Source organism: Dromaius novaehollandiae, chromosome 18, assembly GCF_036370855.1.
Source record: "Dromaius novaehollandiae isolate bDroNov1 chromosome 18, bDroNov1.hap1, whole genome shotgun sequence".
Lineage (NCBI taxonomy): Eukaryota > Metazoa > Chordata > Aves > Casuariiformes > Dromaiidae > Dromaius > Dromaius novaehollandiae.
In genome coordinates this window covers 13,468,472-13,490,680 of record NC_088115.1, presented here as the reverse complement: position 1 = coordinate 13,490,680, position 22,209 = coordinate 13,468,472, and the positions used below count along the sequence as shown (strand labels likewise).

The following is a 22,209-nucleotide window of genomic DNA, read 5'->3' as shown; positions in this document are numbered from 1 at the left end:
CTCGCCGCTTCGCAGAATCTAGGTTTGGGTATAAAGGGCAGCCTACAAGTGACTCAGAGAGTTCATATGGGTATTCCAGCTTTCCTATCACCACGTGGACAAAAAATGAAAAGGTCAGCACTTGATCAAAGCCATGCCGAAAAAGTAACATTAAAATCTCATGGTTGCTGCAGATTCGTGCATAAGGTTATCTCTGAAAGCGGCAATTAGAAATAAGCAATTTTGTTGCCCGCGATTTCAGTGTTCTAGGAGGAGTCATGAAAGATGTCGTGAGCACTGCACCCTTCTGAAGGTCACACCGAAAATCCTCGCTATTGTCATAAAAACTTCATCTTCAGTGGTCAGAGCCTGAATGCTCTGATATCTATTTCTTCAGGTACCCAAAACCATCATATCTTTTTCTGTATCTGACAGATAAGCTTTTGTCACACAGCATACTCTTAAAAACAGCAGATAACTTACCCTAGGTACACCACAGAACAGCCCTTTTGTAAAATTAAACAAGTTTTTTGTTTTGTTTTTTGAGGTTTTTTTTCTTTTTTTAGAAATGCAGTTCTATGGCTTCAAAGTGTCAGATTCTACCCACAGAATAACAACATGCCTGTTTAATAACTGCTGGGATGAAAAAAAAAGATAGTAAAAAAGAAAAAAGCTAAAAGGAGAGTAAAAAAAAAAAAAAATGCAGGCCAACTTTTGGCTATCAGAGGCTTTTTTTTTCCCCGAACGGAAAACAAAGCTGAACTTACTAAGTTAAATTTTTCAAAGTACAAAATTAATCCCCTCCTCTCAGCTTTGCTAAGCTGACTTACATCACTGTTATAAAGACAGTATTTTTTTTTCAGTTAAACCAGCTTTCAAATGCCATGTAAACATGTTTGCTGTTGAAAGTCTACACCATACCTGACCTTGGAAGTGCTTTGTGTTGGCCTGAGAACAAAGAAATGAAATGTTTTGCTTTCCAGCCCAGATATCCTACACTTTGAAAAGCACTTAAAAATGTAAATGAGATAATAAGCTCTACTGCAACAATGTGGGTGAATTACAGCTGTATAAAAAGCACATTCATTGGATTTATTTATAAAAATGGAAAGGCTCCTAAAATAAAATTGTATCGTAAATGTTTTGGTCACATCTGACACCGAGAGACATGAGGCTGATGGTGGAGAAGCGCGATGGCTCGGAGCCCGCGCGGCCGAGCTCGTGGACCGCGGCGAGCCCCCGGCAGCCCCGGGGCCGGCTGACGCACCAGCACTGTGCGACGTGGAGGGAGAGGAACAGCCGAACCACATTTCCAGGTAGGCTTTTTTTTTTTTTTTTCCCCCTTAACTTGTAAAGAGTATAGTTTTGACAAGGAGCCAGAGCGAGACGAAGAGGTACGATGCCAGTATTGCAAAATCCATTTCAGGGCAGGAATAAATGTTTGGCATTAGTTACACAGCTTAATTTAAATCAACTAAAAGCTGGTAAGAAAAAGATTTTAAGAAGCACATGAACAAGTATGAAATGGGAATATATGAAGGATTTAGTCTCTAAATGTGAAAACTGATTTGATTATCCTTTAACCACAGGACGTTTTTAAAAAGTGTCAGATTCCCTGAAAGAAAATTCAGTTCTGGAAGAACTAAATAAACAGGAATCATTATTGTTTTGAAATACTTGATATCAATCACTATATGAAAACATCGTGTTTATGAAATTGTGATATTTCTTCTCCTTCAAACTCAAATAATTTCCTACTTTTGGTGAGCTCCCGAGCGTAGCTGGAGCTTGATTCCTGCCCCATCAGAAGCAACGGCAGGTCTGGGACCACCGTGAACCCGCTATATTGATCTCTGGGGTAGTGAGAGTTGAGGAGATGTGTACTAGGAAAGGAAAGTCTTCTAAAAACGCTAAAACCCCAAGTGTTAACAGGAAAGTCATTAATCCTCATGATCAGATTATGCCACATACTGGCATATTCTTTTTTTTGATGCACGTGTAATTTTTATTGGCTGTAAGACCGACTCAGCATCCACAGACATGCACCAGTATCAAGAGGAGACCTCAATATTTATGACCAGTGCAGAGTAATACTAGTAATAAAAGGTAATAATAGCTAGCACTTTTCATCTTCAAAGAATTTTTCAAACATTACTAAATTAATATAATTAGTTAATGAAAGATGCAGTAATAAAAGCTACCATAATTACCTACTGCAGTTTTAATTATCTCCTTACTAATGCCCACAGAAGAAGGCTTCCACTTTACATCCTCAAAACATGTGCCAACAGTAATTCTGAATACAGGCCCCCCTCCCGCTTTAAGTGTCTCCTAAATTCAAATTACATCCATTGATGTGTTTTCTCTTCCCCCATCACGTGAAGAAAACCTCGCTCTGCAAGTTTAAAGAAAATCTGTGTGAACATTAACAAAAATGAAAACAATTTTTATTCCACAAATATAACTGGAGAAAGCTTTAAAATTATGTCAAAGAAACATTCAATCTTGAGTACTTTTATCTCTCCATGAAGCTGCAAGTAGAGGATGCCTGAGGACAGGGCACAAACTTACCCTTTGCAGGAGATGGTCTCACAATTTACAGAATCAAACACAAACAGCAAACCAAGTATCCCATCAAAATTAATCACAGGTTTTTATTCTCCAACTATTCCCTACTCGCACTTTTAAAAAGTGATTGTTATTTTTGTTAAAATGCTTTATGGGGATCAGTAAACATGTCTAAGTTTATTACTACTAAAAATAAACTGGGAAAATATATCTACAAGGATCACTGATGTAACTCCCACCAGCCAGAGCAAAAATAAAGTGTATTTTTTTGGAAGCAACATACTGATATTTGAGCCAAACTGCTGGTGCATAATCCATGCTTTCTGATCTTGCCCACTGGCACCACCACCATACCTTGGACATCGGTCGTCTTCTGTTCTACGTTCCAACCCATGACTCTCTGAAAACCTCTGTACTCAAGTTCTCTCTTGGTTTTGGTGTAAAGCAAAGGAAATCTTACAGTTTTAACCTAATACATATGTTTGCTGTTCACATACGGCAAAATTCCTTTCTGGTGGGAACTTTTTCGCTGTTGTTGCAACACACTATATATCCAAAAAGTCTCCTTTGATGTTGAACTATTGCTCCACTACTCATTATGCTACTGATTCAATAGGCAAGGCAAAATTTCTGTGGTTTTTGTTAAAACAATAGCTTTGGTTTTTGCAAACAAAGTTTTCCACAACCTATATGCAAGGGCCAACATTACTGCAACAGAAAAATAAAATATCTCTATTATTTTCTACAGAAAATAGATATGATGTTTAGTAATTGAAATTATTCTTCCACCTTACAGGTAACGTTATAATTACTACTATGACTGTACAGAAAACCTCTCTTTTATTGCTCCTGAGGAATAGAAATTAAAACACCTTAAGCAATATTTTACATTTCTTGAACACTTTCCTTCCAGTGACCTCCTAGCCTTTTACCATCATCTAAACCTCATCACCTGCATGAAGTTGCTAATAACTATATATGGGTGGGAAGTCTGATTTGTCCAGTGTCCTACCAGGCACTGACAAAACTGCAGAAAGAACCTGGGAATCTTCCTGCCCAATATACGATGCTAGCCCCTAGGCACTATTTCATGAATAGGGAACACTAATTACAACAGGAAAAGGAAATGCAAGTTTAAATATCTCTTTAAACATGTTACTAAAACAGTTAGCTCTCCATTTTCTGTTACCATTATGAAAAAAGTTTCTTTGGTCAGGAATCAGATAAAAGGGGTAACTTTCAAGAGAGCAAAGAATTCCTCAATTCCCACCTAGAATAATGTGAACATCCATGTACTGAACAAATTTCAAAATCTGGCCCACTTTGCTGATATTTCAAAATGGGATCAGAGATCTTGCAAAGCTAGCCCAAGCTGTAGATTTTGCACACTTAGGCAAGTCCAAGCAGGGCTCCTTTGGAGGCGGTCTGCATTGCTTCTAAAACGTGCCTGCAGGAGATGCCATGGGGAAACACAAGAACTTCTGCCCTCCAGGCAGCATGCGAAGAAAGGAAGGGCTCAGGAAGGACGGGAATAATTTGAGTCAAGGAGCAAAACTAAGTCTCTCTAGCAGCAGTGAAAAATTTTGCAAGTAGGTCATTTGACAGAAAAGAAACATATTCAAGCATTTTTTTCAGTGGGGTAGGAGCTAATGCTACGCTCTTTTCACTTTACAAAAACCACATGTAAGGGACTGATCGGCGGTGTATTAGATACTTTGGCTCCTGAGCAGATCATCAGCATTAGTTGCTGAGCAGTCCATTAACGTTAGTTCATCAGACTTCACCTGGAAATGTGAAGAACTGGTGTCTCCAGGAGATACCTTGCGGGCTGTGAAGACTGTCCACATGCATATTTTCTTCTCCTTTCTTCCTGATATTCTTCTAAGATATCAATGGGAGTGTTTGGGGCATTTTCTGTAAATCCCTGATTTAGCTGACCAAAGCTTTTGGACCATTTTCTGCAAAGTACATAGCCATGGATTCAGGAAAACATACTGACAGTAGCTGCGGAGCTATTCACGGGCTTAAAAGCAGGTGAGGGCCTAAGCATTTCGCTGAGCTGGGGCTTCACAGCAGTGCCCTATAAATTGAATCTATTTGAAATGCAAAGGATGCAATAAAGCAGCGTAAGTCCTGAAAAGATAAAAATTCAAACAAAACAGCAATATACATTGTAAAGTCAGGCATTTTTTCAGGGGGAGCAAAGGAAGGAACTGTTTTCACTTTGTTTTTGTAGTGGCACAGGTGATAGGAGAGGGGGAGGGAGGCGAGGTTCAAAGAGTAGTAATAAACTTGCTTTCATCTATTTTTCTCAATGAACCACAAAAAGCTGCAAGCAGTTGCCATGTGGAAGCATTGTTTTTTCTAATACCAGAAAGTTTTAGGGTCATGGGGATGAAGTCATTCTGAAAGCTTGTCAACTCAGAAGATTTACTCTAATATTAACCTACAGTATTTTGGTAACATGCTTTAAAACTAGCTTTTCCTCTCCTCCAGCCTCCATGGGTTTCACGGTCAAGGGCACCCATGGGAACACATTCTTCTCCTAAAAGGAGAGAACTACTGAACTGTCTCCCCCTTTCACTCTCTGAGGTGTAGACAGAAACACCAATGCCTCATATTCTAGATAAAACGAATCTTTTAAACCCAAAGATACCATGACATCTGGAGCATACACGTATGAAGGAAAAGTTCAAAACTTCCATTTTAAACCACTTAGAAGGAGAGGATTTACCACGATTCTGTCTAATGTTTAGCTGACGCATTGTCAAAAACATTTATCACACAACCTTTTGAAGTTTCTTAGCTCCCCCTGAGTTATTAAAACTTGAACTGCAGAGTTTGTTATCAACCTCAAAGCACACACATTAGGTATTTTAAGTCAACCTTTCAGTTTGATTTCAAGACTATTATACAAAATAAAACACTCCCAATGAGGTTAATGTCTGACATGCTGAAAGATAATGTTGAACAGGCATAACTGTTACGCCCGATTGATCCGCGAGACAATTTTCGTTTCCTAATTTGCTTTTTATTAAACACTTCACAAGCAATGGAAACCGCAAGGAGTCTGCCATCCTCATAGTAGGTTTTCCGTGAAGACCTGAAGTCAGCTTCAAGATTTCAGACAACTTCTTTAATTTTTGATGCTGTGTTGTAAGAATGTCTACACCGTTGGATATGCTGTGCTCGTGAAAAACTGCTATTGGGAATACAAATTAACTAGTAAAACATCTGTTTTGCTACCTGCTGTAAACTTGCTAACAGTTCTGAAAAAACAAACATCAGGGGCTCCATCAGGATTTCCCGCAACGCTTTTGAGAGCATCTGACTCACGATAAAGCATATTTATCAATCACTTGCTGAGCAAGGCAATCTTCTCACTGCCGGGGGCTTGATTCCAAAATCAGTTTATCACCAAACTGCCACTTTAAGTGGGTGTGCTGAAACTTTACACCTGGAGACGGCAATCGGCAGCTTCAGTGGACCCGTGCTGCACTACAAATGTCTTCTTAAAACACATTCCTTGTCACAGACGCATGAAGACCGAGTAATATAAACACTTCTAATAGGCTTTGCGAAACATCTTATTTTGCTATGCTCCTTTTAAAAGTAAATATGAAAGGCTCAGATATTTCCAATCAATAGGCTAATCCGATTCCCAGTACGAATAAAAGAAAACAATGTATTTTGTGCAACGCACCAGCAGACTCCACAGTATTGCTTGAAGAAATGCTTGAATTCCCCCCATTGCAGGAGAAGTAGTCCTTTTTGGATAAAAAACACATATTTTCTTACATGCACACAAATAAAGAAATCTAATAATGTCTTTATACCTCTTTCACAAGAACCTTAATCAACAATCTGAACTCACAAGGCAAAGCACCGCTTTTTGAACTGAACAAGAGCTAGCTTGATTCAACAGCGCCTGCACATTCGGTGCATGCAAGATGTGAGAGGCAGCAAAGTAGTATCTTCTAAAAGTATGCCTGTAAGCCAGAAACGGGATGATTCTTGACAGTGAAGGATGCACACTTGGAAACTTAGAAATTCTTTCATTCAAAGTCTTTAATGACCTCCAACCCAATTACATTTGCAACAAGATGCGATAATACAATTGCTCCTATTTAAATAAATGTGTGAAAACTGAGCATTTTTGAAGTTTGATTTTTTTTTTAAATCACGTTGAGATGAAGCTCATTTACTTAAAAAGAAAAAATGAAAAAGAACATCCTCTGCAGCTGGTCAAACAGATTACGAGACTCTAATCTCAGTAGCCTGAGGAAAATGAAAACTGTTTTCAAGTATCTGTTTTATAGAGTATTGACTTCATACTTTTTTAAAGCCCTCCTAACATGATCGATCAGAACTTCACCCCAGGATGTTCTGCTCCAATTAATCATATGTCATCACAGCAGAGATGCTTGCGGTCATAATGCCAACATTTCTAGACATTTCTAAAATCTTAAATTCATAAATTTTAAAGATTAGACATGGCAAAGATCTATTTCAGCTTGTTCAGAAGTTTTTCCTCCCATTTTAGAGCTCTAGAATACTAATGCAAAATATTTTAGATAGATGCATAGATACATACATAGCAAAGAACAGTGTAAAGCTCCACAACTTATATGAACCTCTCTGATAGAGTATAGCTGTATTTTGAATAAAAAGCTAATTCCTGCATAACTCATTTCTGGGAATATCCGCCATTCTATTCCTTTAGGTCTAAAGTAATCCTTTTGCTGAACTGGAATCATTAATTAAATATTGTGAACTTGTGTGGCTTAAATTTACTGGCCACACTTCCCTTAAAAGCAACTGTCTAAAATAGACATTTGGTTTGTATTCTATACATATAGAAAGGCAGTCATCTGTATCTTCTGTTTTAATGGCTTGTCCAAATACCAGTTCTCTATAACTTGAACTGCCGTATCTTTTAAACACTTTAACGGACTATCAGTGCAGAAGCTGTAAAACTTCTAAAGAGGCAGATGAAGCAGATTCACACATTCCCAAGGGTGAAGAGCGTCCCCGTGCACATCAGGCACGAGACTGGTCAGACCCACACCAGGCTGCTCGTGCCACTGATGTCTGACGCGTTTCGGAAGAATTTTGGCCTGCAAATTTTCAGCTAGCTCTGTGCCCCCGTAAAGCGAGCTCGGGTAAGATCAAGCCGAGAGGCTCGGTTGGTAGAGATCATTGATGCAAGGATCACTGCCATAAGCAACGGCTTGGCTGTACTTAAAAGAGAAACCCTACATTTGATCTTTTGATGCTGATAATTTCACAAATATAGATAAAAATTAGGTGTAATTTATATGCAGGAAAACTAGGAAAAGGATGAGAGCGGGGAAAGAACACTTGCCAAAGCTATTGCTGCGTCTCAAATATATTCTTTCTGGGGATGTTGAGAGCTCTTATCACAGTTGTGACAAAACATCTGATTTCAGTGGAGTTTTGCTTTTTCTGGTAAGCTTTTTTTGAGCTGGTTTTGAGCTCAACGATGGCTGAAGACTGTGCTAATTCAGCTAGCTGATCTTTCTGTAGTTGCAGAAAACTCCTGTGTGGAAATAGGCAGGTACGAGGGGAGACTCTGGTGCCACTAGGCAGGTTTTGTTGACCTACTTGTGAACCTCACTAGCATCCGCAAGATATCCCTCTGCTTTTCCTTTCCAGGAATTCCCCGAGCCTTATGACAAGGCAGTTAAAGTACTCCCAGAGGTCCATTCTGTCACCTCCCAATAACGCAGCGAGTAGCTTTAGCATCAATGCCACTTACAGGTAGAAATGTGGCTTGCATTACATTGCTGATGGGCTAAAGATTGTACGGTCTACTTGCTGCCCCCGTGCCTGGCTGAAAAGCAATTTACAAGGAAAACAGAGATGAAAGGATAAAGGATGAAAGGATTAAGAAAGCCCAAAGGTATGTTAGAAGCGGTACCTTTCCACATTACTCCCTCGCTCTCTACAGGCACCTCTGGAGTCTCTACTGGCCTTTACTCCTCAAGTGGCCAGAAGCAGACCTGGATTTACTTTGGCCATTTTTAATTCTACCTATCTTTCATATTTTTAAGACCAAGTTCCATTTATTTTTTTTTGATACTAGTAGGGCTATTTTTCCCCTATAAGAAAGGAACTAGTCAATAGTTATAAATATATAGATAACATAGAAAACAAAGATCCAGTCTGGTTGCGACATGCATGCCTTCATCTGCCTGATCTTCTAAACTCTGCTGCTCCAACCCACGATATCTCTATGTATTGCCAAGTATAATTTAACTACTTTTAGGTATGCACAAGGAGACTGTCTGATATTATGGAACAAAAATAATAGAAAGATATTGAAAAGGAGGGATGACTACAAATGGATGAAAGCCACTTCTGGAGCTGAATTTGAAAAACATATCAGTATAGTATAAAAATATTCTCAATAGTAACTGTATTGGACTAGAGGAAAATGTTAAGCCACCGTAGTGCTTTCACCTTGAACACTGTATGTATTTCCAGTTCCCACCATCTCAAAAAGATGCACCAGACCCAGAACCAGCACAGCAAGAGCAACAGGGAACAACTCCCGCATAAAGGACTGAACACACAAGAAACCTCTTATCTAGGCTGAAGAGTCCTAAGGAAGGAGATCATACAAGTGTAAGCACTTCACAGAAAATGAACGGGGAATGGCTGCTTGTTTTCAAAACTAGGAGTATGACGTGAAACTAGGAGTACAACAACACACAGTGCAGCTGTGGCCTCAGAGCATTGTGGGTGCTAAGGCAGCAAGGGTTCAAAAGGCAACCATGGAATAAAAGTCCATCAAAGACTATTAAATGCAGACATCACCTCTGGCTCAGGGACTCTCCTAACTGTAACTTGCTGGAGGATGGCAGAAAATACTGAGGAAATGTCATTAAGTCTTCAGCCTGTTCTTATACTTCTTCCTGGGCATCTGTTATCAGATACCATGTTCCAGAAAACTGAGCCAGATGGACCTTTGGTTTGAGCCGGCACGGCCAGTTCTGTTTACCTGAGCCCTAAGACAATCTTTGCAGTTTATCTCCTATAGGACTTTCAAGCCTCTGAAGGATTAGTGTCGAATTCCAATACTTCCAACATACTGAAATCATCACTCAAAGTGCCCCGAACAAGAAAAATGTCCCAGATCAATGTCTTCTGGTTTCAGAAATGCTTGATTAGACCATTTCTATGCAGATAGAAAATGCTACAAGAGTTAGAACGTCTCAGCAACGCTTGATCAATGTTAAGTGAACGACTGCCAAACCTGTTTGGCACATCTAAAAGGAAGGCAGCCTCTTTTCATCTTCTCTCCCTTTTTTTTTTTTTTTTTTAAATATGTAAGTAGTTCCAAATATTCTTACACAGATGACATTTTTAAAATGCAAAAGCATTAAAAATAACAGAAAACAGATCAAGTTCTAAGGCCCCACCAGTTTCTCATTTGTGCAGTTCCACACTAACCTTCTCTCATTAGACCGGCACAGCACGAAGCAGGGCTTTCCCACTGCTTCCTGCACACTAGAAAATTTCTCCTCGTCATAAATGAGGAAAAACTGAAGGAAAAACAATGTACAGTGAAAGAACTAAAAACTCTAGTACTGTTTAAGCAGCATAAATCTTGATCTAGTTTTAGGATCTGATAAGGAAGCACAAATAAGCTTGTCCTCTGCAGAGGCAGGTTACACAAACGGCAAGTTAAAGCAGGCGGCACAGAAGCCATGAAGTGTTGGATCATTAGAGATGTGTGCTGGCAAATGAATTCACCACAGTACCAATGCACATTTTATAGGATGTAGGAAGGAGAAGAGACCTAGTAGAGGACACTGGAAAGGAAAAAGCAGCACGTAAAATGTACTGAAGACAACACTTAAGGGAAGCGTAAACATTAAGAGCAACAACTCAGACCTCACTGTATTCTTTGCCCACTTCATGTTTTCCTGTGTTCTTCTTGTTTTCAACATGTACACAAATGTAAATGTTATTCTGGCAGGAATAAGAAAACATATCATATATGAGGTGCCCGTGGCTGCTTAGAACACAGCTGTGGTCAGAGGTGGTTCCAGGTAAGCAGACATCACAGCCCACTCATAGGACTCAAATTTTTACATAGTCTTCAGTAACTGCTGTTTTACCCTGCTGAACTACAAGTGCAAAAGTGTAAAAGGTATGAACTACATTAACATTGGAAACAACAATATAATGAATTTAAATATAGCCCTATACAAAAAAGACGACACTTTTTCTGAAGCCAGGTAGAACTCAGATTTCTCCTTCAAGCCAACTGCAGAATCTGGCTTGGTCCAAACTATGCAGTCCTTCCTGCAGGCATCTAACATCTGCTAGCCTGGATTTTTATTTATACACTTTAATTCTTCCTCTCCCAAGCCTATTAGTAAGCAAACAAACTCACTTTTCATGTTTGGTTTTCTCTTGCTTGTACTTTCACCCTCTCTTACACAATGAACTTGGAACACGGCACCAGCACAGACAGCGCCGGGAGGCTTTTGGCATGCGTGGAGCAGATAGGACAGTCACCTGCGGGCACCATCCCTCTCTAAATAAGCACATCCTCTTCCATGCATCTCTTCAAGTTTAGGGATTTTACTGGTGGGAAGGGTGGATGCTGCATAGCGAAGGGAATCAGACTGCCCACAGGAAGAAAAGGAGCCAAGTTGGAGCATGGCAGACCCATATACAATTCCCTCAGCAGCCATGTACAAAACGCACAGAAAAACATGACAGTGCTTCAGGTTTTAACACCTTTTCCATGGTTCTAATACAGATAACATCTTTTTAATGAAAGCTACGATGCTGCACTCCTGAAACAGTGAATCTCCAGAAGCTAGATGAATCTGGACTAGGACTGCTGCCCATTTGGTAAGACATCCACTTCTATGCTTCCTGAAATCACTGTACAGCTGCATGAAGCTTAAGTATTGATATGTCCTAATTTTTTCTTTCCCAGGAAATGGGACTGTTTTGTTTTATCCTAAACTGGTTCTAGAAGGACTTCAAGTCATTTGGTTTTGATTCACAAATGATCCAACGGTCACAGTTTTTCAGGACATGATGCTCCTCTTCCTCTCCATGCAACAGGCATTAATCCTTTGAGAGGTTCTAAAGCACAGGAGAGCAAAACCAGTGAAAAACTGAGCTGGTGACTTTATGACAGGTCTCAAGAAAGGAAATGAAAGGTGCATTGAATGTTTTATGTTCTAAGGCCCACACGGATAGGTTTGAAACCCATGATCTCACGGTATGCTGGGCCAGGAAAATGGCATATTCAGGGCATGGGTTTCCAGCATAAAAACACTTGTGAGGTGATCTGGTGTGACTCTCTTCACCTGCCAACAACCCTGGCAGAAAAATAAACAGGTTCTGGAGATAACCTCCTGCTGGAGGCAAAGAAGGAACCATACAGAGAGCTGCCCTGACCTGCGAGGAACTGGCCTCTTTGCTTTGAACTTCAGCAGATCTTAATGAATTCTTTGTAACTGGCAACCTGGGTTTTTCACTGAAGATGTATTTCTCTTGAGGTGCCAAATGTAGGAGACATATGCAACATTAGAAATACAAATTTTGGGTCTCATGCTTGGTTGACCAAGCTGGTGAAAGCTGTTCTGACAGGTACTTTCACCACTACTTCTGCAGATAACTGTTTTTATTGTACCAGTGGAATAGATGCACATATGAACATGCATCAACGCAGAAAGATTTGGCTTCAGATTAATTAACGTATTGACTTAGCTGAAGTTCTTGACTTCAACGCTGTGAAAGCCTGCACTAAAAATAAGCAGAGACACAGTTTTAGTAACAGAAGAATTTAAAAAATGTTTGTATCAGAGGATAAAGGTTTTTGTGGTGCTTGACTGACCTCTGCTTCACTGCTCTTCCAGTCCTCTCTCCTATAGCAGTTGTGAAGGGGACTGCTGTAAAGCAACTCATTTAGAGTCCTAAATTTTGTCCTGCATACAACACTCATTTCAGTGTCCTAAGAATAAATTTAGCAATGACAGACCCCCAAAGAAGAAAACCGGTGAGCACTTTTCACTCCATGAATTGCTCTCCCAGTGGAGGACCTCAGGCTTTTTGAAGACGTGAAAATACAAATCTATCGATGCCTGCACAGAAGAAAGAGCTTAAGAAAAAGCTTCAGCCTCGAGTCCCCAGCTTTCTCTATGCATGTTTTAAAGGATCAAAACATTAAATACTTGAAAACAAGGCTTTCTCTGAAAAATAAATTGAATCCTGTTCACCACTGAAGAGAATCAACACAGCCTAGCTGGTGCATGAATCAGTAACGATAAACCACTTCCAGTGAAAGCATCCCAAACTCGAATGCAAGATGGAATATGCACATTAAGTGCAGAATCCACGTGCAAAAGGCTCGAAGAATAATTTTATTATTTATAGAACTATAGGACTATTTGATCTTCTTATATACCCTTCTACTATATGAACACATAGAAAAAGTTTTGTTAAACTGCAAGGCATAAAGGGGTACCAGGCATAAACAAAAATGTTCATAATATAAATTTTCATGGAAAAGAGGCAAAATATGATATACAGGAATAGAATTTTTTCCATTTCTGGACTTTAGTGCTAATTTAGCTGCTTACAGTAAAAGAAATATCCATCGAAAGGCAAGCCAAACCGATTTCCCTTAGGACGGCCGTATCCTAAAATTTACTGAGCTTATTATACTAGTGCCTAGACATTCTTTAACTAGATGAACTGCTTCATTCTGAAACCATCACAAACCACAAAAGCTGGCTGATAATAACATTCAATTAAAATTATTTGGTTCTTCAAGAAAAAAAAATCGGCTAAATGCTACCTCTCACATTTTCTAACTGGGCAGAGCAGAGCGAGTGATGACAGGCGGAAATAGGATACATTTATATCAAGCAACAGAGTCATCACATTCTGGTGACAGTATTTGTCCATCTCACCTCTTACACAGAGAGATGAAATCACCCCTTCCATTGAGCACAAAACTGTGCAAAAGTCAGCGCCAGAACTTGCAAATATTTCATTTGTGCTAATTAGAAAGATGTTCTTAAAACCCTGAACTTTACATTCAAAACATACGTCTATCTTTTGATGTTGTGCTTGGTGCTGTTGCACACCACTCAGGGCTTACTCAGAAAAGCAGAAGCTGGCTCCCCTGCTAGGCTGTCTGGGGGAGTTTGCCATCTGATCTACTGAATACACAGATAAAAGTCCTCGCATACTTTTTTGCTTTTCAAGTACAGTACTGTACCTTGGAAAGTTCCTTTATTCTCAACTCCACTGATGCAAGAAAGTGGCAGAAATGGGGTAGCTTTGGCTGCTTTCCTTCAGTATTTCTTAGTAACTCATCCTTTAATGCTAAGGAAACAGTAGGTATTTTCCTTTTGTATGGAAAATAACACTATATTTATAAAAAATAGAGGCATTAGCTTCCAGAAGTGGTAAGAATGCTACTGACCACTTGATTCTACTACTACCCTGTCTTTAAATATTGGTAACTAGTTATCCTGTAGAGGTATCAGACTCACCAGCTTTCTACTGCTACTCCTAAAAAGAAAAAAGCCTAGTATTATGAAAAAAAATACTAACTTTAACAAAGTTATTTCTATTTCACTGTAATCTGCCATTCAAAAGTATTTGCTAGTCATTTTTTAAAAATGTTCTGACAATATTCATGAGACCTTCACACACACAAAAATGCCTGCTCTGATATTAGCTTTATATTTCCTGCTCTTCATGCTAGATCTATTTGCGTTTCAGAGTTGCATGTAAAGCTGGAAAGCCAGAAGAAAAAGCTAAATGGAATCTGAATATTTCTAAAGTCAATACTAATTTTGGCAGGAGCACTTTAATGTATAAAGCTGAAATCGTAGGTGACTCTCCCTGCTGGTATCCTTGGAGCAGCCAGCACCACGATTAGTACAGAAAGCACAACAACCTATATTAGAAGATACAGCTTTGCAAAAAATGTTTACACAAATACTGGAAATTGTGCAGGCAAGCTAGAATAAGCCAATGTAATCTGGTGCTATTTCATCTCACTCCTGGGATGAGCCACACCATAAGAAAGATGTCTTAGGGAAATACATGTTGATAAGTAGAGCAGGTCCACATCCCCAATCATTATTTGCCAAACCCCCTAACTTGTATTACTGCACCAGGCTTTAAAATCTTTACTACAGAGTAATAAATGTTTGTGGACTACGGAAGATTTGCTTTGAAGATGTCATTTGCTCCGGGAATCTTTTGTTGGTTGAATATATAGTTCGCACATATTGTGTTTCCACCTACACTGCTGGAGAAGCCCTGAAGTCAAGGCTGTTCCAGCGCGAGCGGGAGGAAGGCTGGGTTCCAGGAAGTTATTGGAGCCGGAACAAAGCACAGCCCTTGGAAAGCCTACAGAGTCCCATGCACAGACTGTTTTACAGATGCCCTGTGTTTGGAGGACATTAGACACTTGTTTTTATTTTTTTTTCCCTATTAAAGTCCCAGGCTTTTGAGCACAGGCTCTTCCTCCCAGGCAGTCTGTCTGGTAACTTCAGGGTATCTCCCCTATTCTGTCTCTCCAAACACAACTTTCTCCTCCTCGTAAAAGTCCTTGTGCTCTTTCAGAGAGTAAAGTGTCTTTGATATGCAGCAGTATGGTAAACTGTCACCATCGCAGCAGCCTTTAAAAAGCTCATTTCCATTTTCTTATATCACAGTTAAAAACATCCTCTGCCCTCCTTTATTAGCTGCGTAGGCTTATGTCAGTATTATTTAACAGCCATTAGTAGGCAGTCTTCTCTATGTCCTTCTAATAGCTTAGGGCTCCATTCACTATTATCATTTTAGTTTTGTCAGTTAAAAGCAGTGAACTTCAGGGCTTGTTTTTAATTCTCTTCCGCCATTTTTCCAGTGCAAAATTACTGTAATCCAACTCATTAAGAGAAACTGCTGGATTAACTACGTAAGATTCTATATTTTGTTTTGCATTTATGGAATCTTTAAATCCATAATTTTGAGACTGGTAGATGTACTGTGGTACCCCTTTTAAGGCTTGGAAAGAATAAAGAAGGGGTCATGCAGCAAAGCACCTTCTGCCGGGAAAGCAAAACACTGAGAGCAACAATGATCATGTAGGAAAAAGTAAAAATACAGACTTTTAAACCTGCCGGATAAAACTGGTCTGCAGTTCAGAGACTAGGCAAGCACTGTTTCTAGTCTTTTATAAAGCTTGTAAGTATGATTTTGCTGTTGGCCATGGTAAGTTCTTCAATGTGTTGAGACATGAAAAGTCAAGAAAAATGCCAGAGTGCAAAGCTTGCTGCAGGAAAAAAAGATGACTCAATTCTTTGTCTCACAAAGCATGTCAAAGATATTATAAAGTACTTACAGATGCTCAGCCACTCCGACTGCCTGATTGGCTAAACATCTGAAACCCTGTAATTCTGAAGTGAAGGTACTATGCTTCATACAATGAAATAATTTCTGTGGCAACAGAAAAAGAGATACGATCACGAAAAGGAGAGAGGACTTTTTAAAATCAATTTTGGTTGCTATTAGTAATTGTGTTTAACAAACTAATGTTAACATGAAAGCAAGTCTATTTTTATTATCATTCACAATGACTGTGTCAATAGAGCTGTTCAAAGATACCCATGTAATGGAATCAAGAGGACACAATATGTGCAGCAGTTAATAAACTTGGGGCTAAATCCTCAATTTCTCTTACAGGCTGAATTTGAGTGAAACTAGGATTCATATAAACAAAGACTGTGAAAAACAGGTACTTCAGAATTTGGTCCCCAGGTAAAAGAGAAAGTAAAACCATAAAAGCCTTGCAAATGTCATTCACCTACCCTTTGGGAACACATAACTTTCTTTGTTGGTCAGGCAGAACACAGGAATTAATGAGCAAGATAACATGATTTGCCTGGTAAACTTTTATGACTATTTTACAATGCTAAAGTACAAAATTTTATATGTTGGTGCCTTGTAATTTCCCGCTAATAAGAGACATTACAGAGTTATTAGTATTATTATAGACTGAAGTCAGAAACAAAGAAATAGAGTTCCTTGAAAAATGACTACATGTATTTAACATCAGGATAGTTCCCTATAACTCTATATTTCACCATCCCAAATGGTTTGCCATGGTAATGTTTAGCCACAAAAGCTTTCAGATAGATTTGCGATGCTTCTAGAGACTTTTGTGACACAGACATCTCAGAAGATCTTCAGTGACTGACCGAATTTGGCATGGCCATGGCCACAGACCCATTCCAAACAGTAACACATATTCCTACCAGGTGTCATATAAGACATGAGTCAGTGTGAACTTCAACAGTGAAATGTTGACCTCCTTTTTATAGGAGAGTGTTAGTTCAAAAAAAAAAAAAAGTTCAACTAAAATAAAATAAAAATTACAATAAAACTTACAAATAAAAATGCTTACAAATAATAAGGGTCTTACTGGCCCAAAACCAGGAAAGTTCATCATGCAGATATCCAACAGCAGTCTAGATTATCTAGATTAACCCTACTGCATCAGTTTATGCTGGAGAAGAGAGCAACTCAAGACTAACCTGATTAAAAAAAAAAAATCCATATCTTCATTTAGTTACATGAAGTTTTAGGTTTTCGTTTTTGGCTTATGCTAAGCTTTCAGGGTTTTTTTCTTAATTAACACTCTCAGTGCAATCAGTGACACATGGTCACAGCCTTCTGAATAGCAAGTAATTATAGTCTTGCCGCTTTAAATACATACCACTTCAAAGAATGCTGAAAAGCTAAATTCTTCCCACCTTATTTGCCACAGCTTGGAACCTTGTTGGCAGGCTTAACAAAAAGGTGAAGAGCAGACCTGGATGAAGAACCACCTTTCTCAAAGGCTCTGGCAAGACTGCAGGTTTCCTTGGTAGGTGAGGCACTAACAGTGGGCCATCTCCTACCCAAAATCACTCCAACAATACAGAGCTCTGCAGTTTCAGTACTGTTTGGATCCAGAAACTGTTCTCCCAGGAAGGACCGATGCACGGACGACTGACACATTGAGCTGGAGCTCAGGAGTGCAGAGGTCACCTCCAGCTTTGCCACAGACCTTGGGCAAAGTCAAGGCGCTGTGCTCCAGTGTCCTGTATGTAAGATGGGACCAAAAACGCTCCTTTTCTTTACTCTTCATCAGGGCAGTTTAGGTTTTACACTCTCCGAAGTGGCACATTTCCCTTCATGATCATTAATAAGACAGCTAACACACTCAGAGCTATCTTTCGTTGGGACTTTTAAGACAAATTTTCATTATTTATCTACTAATAAAAATGACATCAGCTACTGCAGAGTACAGTGGTGGCAGTCCAAAAGGTATTTCAAGGACAATAGACTAAATGGTTCTGCAGGAGGACAGTAACTCAGTTAATGTTTCCACATCTCTGCCATGCTTTTTCTTTTAATACAAAATATTATTTGTAATTACAGGTGGAATTTGCTAATAAACACGGTTGATAATAAAATATAACTGAAAGCAAAATTGGCTTGTTCACAAAATTTTGAAAACAGTTTTTCTGATATACTACATTTTATAGATGTTTGTAAATACCACCGGTATATTTTGACAACTACTTTCTGGAAACAAAGCTATCAGGTGCCCTTAAAGAAATATTCTGAATGCTTTAAACATCCCAAAGTTTAAAATAATTTGTTTTACTTTTAGCAGGAACCAAACATGAAAGGGCAAGGGAAGGGGATTATGCAAATAAAAAAAGAAGGGCATGCAGCCAAGCATGCAATCCTGCCGGAGGACGACGCAAGCAGCCCCGGAGCCACAGGCTCCCCCGAGACTGGATCGCCGGGCACCGAGTCCAAGAGACCACGCACCCTCTCTATGGGGAAATGTGCCAGCACGGCATACTAAAATACAGCAATATCAGTGTAACCTCCACGTGGGAACAGTATTCCAGAAGAAAAGGAAATAGAGTAGCCCACGCAAGGACTTACTCTGCTAGAGTTATACTTGAGTATGTATTTCGTTATCGTTGTATTGGGAAATTTCACTGTGTTGATAAGCCCTCAGTCTAACCTTTGCGTAGAGGAAATTACTTTCTTGCTCCAAGATACGGCAGCATCTAAGAAATATATGATGTTTGGGGATATTCAACGTCCACGTTGGTCTACACAACTTTACAATCAGAAGTTGTTCTCCCTTGTTCTGTTCTGGCTTAAAAAATACACTTTGGATTCCCCCCTAACATTTTGAAACAAAGAAAAATGACTGTTTCAAAATTTTTCTCACCAAGGGAAGCATTACTGTATGACATTCTTTCCTAGAAATCTTCCAAGTCCCATTTATTAACAGAATTAGTCTGGCCTTAATCTGGCTGACTCACAAAGTGTTGAAGAATGTCATCTTCAAATCATGTCTTGTTAATGAAATTTTGGTGTTAATGAGGGGGATGTAACAGAAGCCTAGAATCTGTAATATGAAACAAAACAACAAAGGGGGTTCCTCTTGCAAAAAATGCATTATTTTCTCCCTCTTCTGTTGTGTGTTTGTCACTGTGGGCTCTCCATCATCCACTTCTTTTCAGAGTCTACTTTTTGATGTGGAGTCCCCACTTGAGCATCAACTTCTACATTAAAATGCTCTGAAAATATTTCGCGGTTTCACAGCACTTTCAATCCAAGGAGCCCAAAGGATTTCATAAAAGATTGAGGCTGGGATTTCATAAATGGCCTTAAGATATTTCTACAATGCAGCAACTTTATTCTAGTGCTGAGTCCAGCCATGCAAATCCAGACTCAGTAACCACTGCCCAAAAGCATCAGAAAAGCTAGGTAAATACTCTGTTCAGGTTTTTGTGGCTAGATCATTATCAGGATGCGAGACAGCTAGTTTAAATTTAGCTAGTTAAATTTAGCCTAGTTTACATGACACTTCAATCGCTAACGTAGCTTCTGCATAGACATTCTCAAGTGTCCAGCACCCAACACCCTTCCAAAAGATGCCTTCTGAAATCTCGGTCTAAAGCATCTCAAAAGGGTTAACAGATACAGTGATTTAAGCAGCTTTTCCAAGCATCTGTAGGACATTAATATAATTTTGCTCTCAGCTTCTAATCCTACGGTCTAAACCAATGGGTCCTAATCTTTGATGCATAAGCACGTTACAGGAGAGGCACGGCACAGAGACCAGGTGAGCGTTGCTGGATTTGCCCCACGCAGTGTCCTTGTACCACACTCCAAAAAGTGGAAGTCTGGGTAAATTCAAAGCAAAGATATCTACACAGTACCGAAGAGCGAGCTGTGCTGACGGGATGGCTCCCAACGCCAGCACAGTTCAAAGAGTCAAACTTCACAGCAGCAAAAAGGCAGTGACAGTAGTCACGCAGTTGTTCAACACCTTGTCAGGCTCCTTCTACTTAGATATTTGGTATTAGACACTGTAATATGATGGAATCAAAACGGTTACCTTGTAAGTCACAAGAAAGGAATTTGACGATCAAAAGTTTTATCTTGATTCCATGACTCTGACTGCACAAGCCTCAATTGGCCTTAGGCCAGACAACTCTCAGTGGAATGCACAGTGCCAAGTACTTCAGGCATTCCTCTCAAACTGACCCAAACTCAGGCCATCTGGAACCAAAAAGGGTTGCTTGGATTGTTTTTCTGGTTGTCATAAGAAACAAAACATTCTTAAAAGTTGCATTTATTTATTTTTCACTAATGCTTGAGATATGATTAAAAAAAGTCAAGATTATGGGGATAGATACAATTATGAAATAATAACAACTTAGACGTTTTTAACTATAAAAGAGAGCCAGGAATTTGAATTAATATCAAAATCATGCATTATGGCATCCACATCTGCATATCACTTTATTGACTAAACATAAAACTTCTCTGAGAGCCAGTTGGCTTCTGTAAAAATGTATTTTGCCTTTGAAAGGAAATAGTAATTGGAAGGTCTCTTACAGGAAGTCACCCAATGCAATACAAAGGAAATTGCAATCTGATCCTCAATGTTAGTTTAAATCAATGTTATATTTAGCAATTTTTGACAACAGTCTTTCCAAAGGCTTATATTATATTAAGCCTTCTCAAAAGCTTATATTAAGAATTGCTTTGTCTTTAGGATGTTTCTTTAATCACCTCCCAAGGTCTTCACCTTACCCTGCGTTAGATGTTGTTACCCATCTCCAGGACATCCAGGATTCCATTTTCACCAAGAACAAACTTTTTTCCCCAGGCTAATAAAGAGCAAAGCATTTATGCATATGCTTGTCTAGAAGAATGTGTGGTTTTTAAATACTAAGTGATCAATAATTAAAAACCTCTTTCTGCTTCTAGAAATACATACAGCACTTTTCCCTGCTAAGAATTTTCTGTTTAGATATCCAGCTTTCCGTACATTTCCATTAATTCAGTGGTTTCAAAGGGAGATTTTGTAAAGCACAATATTAACGATACTAAACGTTCAAGAACTCCAAGCATAACATCTCCTGGAATTTCTTTCCCAAGCTGACCAAGTCTTACAAAACACACTCGCAGCACGAGTTGCTAAAATCTTGCTGGGACACTGCTCAGAAACATTGTGCAGAACTCCCCTTGGGTTTTACGTTTGTTTCATTACATTTTGAAGTGCAAAAACCTCAGAAAAACAGCATTCAAAAACTGTTGTTACCAACTGAATTACTTCCACTGAATGCAGTTTAGTTCAGTGAATCCATAAATTCCACAGTAGCACACGCATCAGGTCCTAAGAAAAACGCTAGTAAACAGTCTGACGGGTTTTTCAGATATATAACTCAAGAAGGTGTAACGTGTGATAACTGTTGAATGTCAACATATTTCTGACTACAGGAAAGACTGTTGCACAGTCACAGGTCTCTGCATACCTAAACAACCACTGGAAAGGTGGAGAACTACCACTAGTACATTTTATTAAGTGGCCAAAAAAAGACCCTGTGCTCCTAAAGCAATGTGATTTAACTATGTTTTATATGAAGAGCCAAGAGGTAATAAAAACTACCTCTAGTGATTGAATGTGGATAACAGATTATAGTGAAGATTTACATGCTTATACCTTTGATAGAAGAGACTAAAGAACAATCAGAAAAAGTTCTGTTCCTCAGTAAACACACGCAAGTAAAGACAGGCTTTTTTCTGTAGCAAAAGTATCATTAAATGACATGAGAAAAGGGAAAAGAACACTCTGCAGACAAGATAGTAACGTCAACCTAATTTCATTATGCAAATTATTCAAATATAGAGGATAATATTAACTGTACTATAACTGAACATTAGTTAGTTCCAACCTGAAAAAACTCCCATAGTTTCTTTTTAGCACAAAAAGTTATAAACATGGAAGGAATCCCTTTTATTCATATGTTTCTAGATTTAACAGCACAATTCTTTGTTTTGCACTAGCAAATATCTTTACTAAGAAAAAAGGAATTTCCTTCTTCTACACAACTTTTAATGAAGGGTTTTGGTTGTCAACCCTAACAGATTACAGAGTTTCAGAAGTCTTCCATTGTTCTTTACTTCTCTGAAAGGAAAAATGTTTAAAAAAATACCAATTTTGCTTCCTTCTGCAGGCAGGATTCTCTATAGCCCCTTTGAATCAAGGTGCCAGAGCAGCATGGAGCACTTAGTCTC

General features: G+C 39.0%; 1 protein-coding gene and 1 long non-coding RNA gene across 10 annotated transcripts in view; one reads left to right on the top strand and one right to left on the bottom strand.

The window, feature by feature from the left end:
• Nucleotides 1–22,209, bottom strand: part of CEP112 (centrosomal protein 112) — a 182,232-nt gene that overhangs the window by 23,033 nt on the left and 136,990 nt on the right. The gene's annotated exons all lie outside the window — the stretch shown is intronic.
• On the top strand, nucleotides 976–20,824 carry LOC112982484 (uncharacterized). Of its 2 annotated transcripts, none has more exons than XR_010392183.1 (3): nucleotides 976–1,295; nucleotides 11,345–11,439; nucleotides 18,266–20,824. It is a non-coding gene; the product is annotated as an uncharacterized LOC112982484 (long non-coding RNA). The 2 variants fall into 2 exon arrangements; XR_003258987.2 differs by lacking the exon at nucleotides 18,266–20,824 and adding an exon at nucleotides 17,375–18,076.